Genomic DNA, 6090 nt, shown 5'->3' with positions numbered 1-6090 from the left:
TATAATAAATTATTTTTCTATGAAGTACTTTTCGAGTTATGAGCCTTGAAATCATTTCTTAATTTTACCATAAAATATCTTGTATAATATTCATTTTTCAATTACTTTACTTTAATACTTTTATGTACAAAATAATGAAAGAAATCAATTTGTGTAAAGAAAACATAGTTGTTTCTAAGAAAAAATATGTAATTTACAATTAACAATTCCATATTTTTTCTTAAAAACAAGTAGATGTAGATGTTTACGACAATTAATCAGATCTCTGATCGGACTGAACAGTGGTACTCAGCGATAGACTTCCTAAATTTCCCTAGACTAATCCGGATCAATGATGTGTCTCTGAAGTAATCGAATTAGATTAACAACTTATTCTTATTTTATAGAAAACATCTTATTCTAGTAAAATACATTTGTTTATTAATATATATTTGATAAATAAAGATATATTAATTAAAAGAATAATAAAGTATCTTCTATAATTTCTTATGATGTTTTTCACAATTTTTTCGATCAGCTCGACCGCAATTTTTTTCGATGACTATTAATCTAATTCGATTACTTCAGAGACACATCATTGATCCGGATTAGTCTAGGGAAATTTAGAAAGCTATCTATCGCTGAGTACCACTGTTCAGTCTGATCAAAGATCCGATTAATTGGGTCTGTTCTTTTCAGCTGTACTGCTGCACTAGTACAATAAGTTAGCAAGAGACAAACATACTTTCTTTCACTCTAACTAATTGCACTAGTACAGCAGTGCAGCTGAAAAGAACAGACCCATTGTCGTAAACACCCTGTATGTCTTCTTTATCATTGATCCGGATTAGTCTAGGGAAATTTAGGAAGTCTATCGCTGAGTACCACTGTTCAATCCGATCAGAGATCCGATTAATTGTCGTAAACACCCACAGTCAGTTTCTTACAATTTGATATCCAATTATAATATTTTCTGCTTTTGAAAGCTGCCATTATTGCTTTCTACAACACAACTTTATTGCTGCAATCTTTTTTCATGTGCACAAGCTACCGCTGTAATAGTTTAGCGACAAAAGTCGTCACGTGATCATTTTTGTCGCTCAAATGATCAGTTTCAGCGACACGTGAAAATGCACCTTTAACTACGCAAGAATATTATCAGAGAGAAACCTGAGAGCGGCCACCTCGCTTTAACGGGCACATTGTCCTAATGCGCCGCCTGACAAAGTGGACGTCAACTACATCCATTACAGTCGATAATAATACATGGTTCGTATCTGAGCTATGGTTCATGTCCGAGCTATGGTTCATATCCGAATTATTCACATGAGATGGACATGAGAGTTAGACAAGAGCCGATAATCTATCGTTCTGCTTTTGTCTCACCAATGATGGCAAATCACGCGGCGGTAGGCATGAGGCGAGCGGTGATTTTCTATCGTAAAGCTCATGTCTCCTTCCATCCCTTGTCGGCCCCGTCTCATATTTCACGCGCTACATTTTACATAATTCGGATAGGATTTCGAGACGACTTCGGGCGCCCAATATATAGAGACAAATTTATTTATTTATTATAAAGACATTTATTAAAAATGTTTTTTAATAAAACCTTTTCTTTTTATTTAAAATAATTATATCTGTATTTCATAAATGCTTACAACTCTCATATTATTATAGTAATATTTTATTTTATATATTTTTTAAATAATTAATTAATTAAAAAAATATACATATCAATACGAATGATATCTTACTTTGATGCATTTGCGTGTTAGTGTTAGACATGAAAAACATAATGTAATATAACATCTAGTGTATCGAATGATGTGAATAATTTTCTTGTAAAAAAATAAAGTTTTAATAAGATTGCTCACACATATACGGCACAATACAGCATCCAATGCGCTAGATATTGTATTACATTATGTTTTTCATGTTTTTATGATAAATATCATCCTGGCTCATGTCTTGATAAGATCGATAATTCGGATGATTAATTTTATGTAATCATTTTTTATGTAATTATATTTAATTTTGAAAATAATAACAAAAAGATAGATAAATCAGTTTGTGAAACTATAATTCTTTGTATGATGATATACAAAATAACTTTACATTAACAATAAACAAATTCTTTAATCTTTTATTAATATATAAAAGAATTACGTTTCACTGTCGTGATTTTTCTGCGGTACTTCATTATCTGTGCATAACAGATCTCTTCTATTGTTTTAAATTTATATTTTTTTAACGATCTGTAAGATCTGTGTATTTTGCAACACGTATTATCGTTTCTTTTATATAACACGACACATTATCTATAAATATTTCTGCGTGTACACGTACGTGCGTGTATGCTTTTATTGTGTTGGTTGTGTAATTTTTTTATTTTTTTATCACGTGTTGTATTTCTCTTTTATTTCTATTTTTAAGTTTTTTTAATTTTATTTTTATATTTTTTTGTTTTGCATTATAATAAACAATCACTATGTCGAGCCAGTGCCCTATAGATAGTTATTATGATAAGTGCGTGTACAGAAATAAAGTAAAGAATGTAAGAATGGGAGATTTTCGCATAGGAAACGGCTATTCCGATTTCCAATGCAGAAGGATACAAGATGCAATACATGGATAGGCAATACAAGTATGTTTTTGTGCAATAATTGTCATTATTTTATTAATTTTTTGCCTTTTCTGCTCCCAAATTCAATACATATTATTTGTTATTTTATTATTTCATAAAATAAAAATAAAAAAAACGACAGCAGAGAGATTCGAACTCGGGTCAGCGCCGTGACAAGCAGTCATCTTACTTGCACTGCTACGCGCTATTATGAAGTAACACTTTATCGAATTGATTATAACCAACACGCCTGACATAAAAAAATTTTTTTTATCAAACATTCGGTATACCAATTGCTATGGCAGCTTGAAGTAAGCATGTAATCGTAATTTTCATAATGTGTTGTATTTTTGTTACAGGACATACAAAGTTGGAAAACTTGTCTGCCAATACCCTTAAAAAATTAGGATTATGTGAAGATCATTTCGTTATTACATCATAACGAAGAACGTGAAAGCGCGACGAGAGAAAGAGGAAAGCAAAATCGTAAGCTCGTCGCGTGGCAGTCGCGTGGTCTGTCATTGATGAGACAAAGACAGAACGATGAATTATCGATTCTTATCCGACTGTCCATCTCTGAATAGTTCGGACATGAACCCATATCATAGACACAAACCATGTTTCGTTACCGAGTGTAATGGACATAGTTCACGTCCACTTTGTCAGACGGCGCGTCAAGCATCGAGAAATGTGCCCGTCGAGGCTGGTGGCCGCTCTCAGGTTTCTCTCTGATAATAGCTAAATTTTAATGTCAAGAAAAAATAATAACTAGATTAATAGTTAAAATTTAACGCAAATAGTTAAAATTAATAGTTAAAATTTAACGCAAGATTTTATTATATAATACTTATCAGTAAGATTTGTTCTTTAAAAAATGACAATTAAAGTCCAGAGTACAGAATGAAATGAAAATTACCAATCTTTTTATTTCTAAAAATACAGTTTATAAAGATAAAAATTTATAAACTTGTACTTCGAAAACAAAATTATAAATTATGAAGGTGCTTATTTCAATGAATAAAATATTTTATAAAAATTTCTGTATTTTTATTTTTAAGCTATAATATTTAAATTTTATTATTAAGCAATATAAATAAATAAATATATCCATATATGTATATATATTTATTTTAATATATTTAAATTCTCACTTAAATTATATATATATATATATATATATATATATACATACATACCCAGCAAACACCAAGTAACATTTATATAACTGTTAGTTGTAATTTCCCACTCAACAATATAACAGTTACATAACATATCTGTTATGTAACTGTTATATTGTTGAGTGGGAAATTACAACTAACAGTTATATAACTGTTACTTGGTGTTTGCTGGGTATATATATATATATATACAGGGTGAGGCATCTAAAACAGGCCACCTGAATAACTCCGTTGGTAAGCCGAATACAAAAAAATTGTTCAGACAAAAGTTGTATGGTTTCAAGGGGGACATATGATGGTGTCATTAGTTTAATCTTGAAGAGCCACCCGAAGGTCACGTGAAGGACAGCTCCAACTTTTTAAATGGGACACCTTATATGCTTTTGCATATTCTTGTAGCTCATCTCAAGAGCTTTCCAAAACACTACAATTATATTAGTTTTCATTAAATACTTTCCAAGTTATGAGGTTTGAAATCATTTTTTAATTTTACATAAACCGTAAAATATCTTGTAAAATATTCATTTTTCGATTATTTTACCTTAATACTTTTATGTACAAAATAATGAGAAGAATCAATTGGTGTAAAGAAAACACATAATTGCTTCGAACAAAAAAATGTAATTGTTAATTGCAAATTACATTTTTAATATTGAATTAATCATATTAAGACTTAAATTATTTCTTGTTTTATTTTTTATTAAGTTGAGTTAACTGAAAATATGCTTAACTTCTGCATTTGAGATTGGAAGTACTAGAAATAATAAAGCTACTTCTGCAATGTTCTTAAAAGGATTTTCATCAGAATACTCGACTATGATTTGTCAGTTTCCTTACGATTTTACGATTACGACCAAAATCTTTGTACATGCAAAGACCTTAATTCAAAATTTGGTAATTATTCGGAAAATGGTACACCTCATCGATTTTATTGCTCTTTGGATATGTTGTGGAGAAAATTATTCTGAGTAAATCTCTGCAAAAATCAAGTGGGGGACGACATTGGTTTAGGAGATATAACAAGTTAAAGTTTCAAAATTTTAATGCTTGTTGCCGCAATATCTCACCATTATACGACTCTATTTAAAAATGTAAACATGTTTAGTTTTGTGTGATATCGGTGTTATACATTTGCAAAATTCACTTCTATCATCCTCTGCTTTCGGTACTAAGCGAGGTCCACCTTTACCATCCCCTGCTTTCGGTACGAAGCGAGGTCTATAATTGTACTTTTCACGCGAAGCAAGGTTCACCCCTACAAGTACACGCCCAGACTGCACACCCCCCCCCCCCCCCCCCGTTGCAAACTCCATGCAAAGGAAGATTTCACATGGGTTCGCAACGGGGGGGTGGGAGGTGGGGGTGGGGTGGGGGGGTGTGCAGTCTGGGCGTGTACTTTGTAACGCAAACATGTGCTTTTGAGAACGTAAACATGTTTACATTTTTGAATAGAGTCGTATAATGGTGAGATATTGCGGCAAGAAGCATTAAAATTTTGAAACTTCAACTTGTTATATCTCCTAAACCAATGTCGTCCCCCACTTGATTTTTGCGGAGGTTTACTCAGAATAACTTCCTCTACAACATATCCAAAGAGCGATGAAATCGGTGAGGTGTACCATTTTCCGAATATTTACCCAAAATTTTAAAACATTTGTAATCATTAATACCGTACAAAAATGTTTTAACTTTTTATGAAAAAAAAAGCCAGAAAAATAGCTAAATCCATTTTTTACAAGCCAGATGAAAGAAAAAATAGCTATGGGTGCTTTCCAGCAAGTGACACAGGCGACACTGTGTCGCTACAGTGTCGATACAAGTGCTTTCCAACTACGACACAAGTCGACACAATCGTACACAGCAAAAATGCTGTGTTCGCCTGTGTCGTCGTTTTGTAGCACCCCAGTGAGTGCCAACATAACATTTCATATTTGGTATCATTAATTTTTTTAAGAATGGTATTGCGTGATAGAAGATAACCAAACTTTTATATTCGCTAAAAAGACGACTTAAAGACATCTAGACGTCTTTAAGACGACATAATGTTGTGTGGGAACGTTCTGAAAATTTAGACCTAGTGACAACTATTAAAAGTGACTGCCCTGCACTCTAGTGGCAAAATAAGAAAGCTAAAAAGCGTTCCAGCTACAAGTCGACACTGTGTAACACTGGGCTTGTTCTTTTTATCTGCACTGCTGCACTAGTGCAATTAGTTAGAGTGAAAGAAAGTATGTTTATCTTTTTTCAACTTATTGCACTAGTGTAGCAGTGCAGCTAAAAAGAACAGACCCACTGTGTCACACAGTGTAT

Source organism: Camponotus floridanus, unplaced genomic scaffold, assembly GCF_003227725.1.
Source record: "Camponotus floridanus strain SB8 unplaced genomic scaffold, Cflo_v7.5 scaffold3, whole genome shotgun sequence".
Lineage (NCBI taxonomy): Eukaryota > Metazoa > Arthropoda > Insecta > Hymenoptera > Formicidae > Camponotus > Camponotus floridanus.
This window is presented reverse-complemented; position numbering follows the sequence as displayed.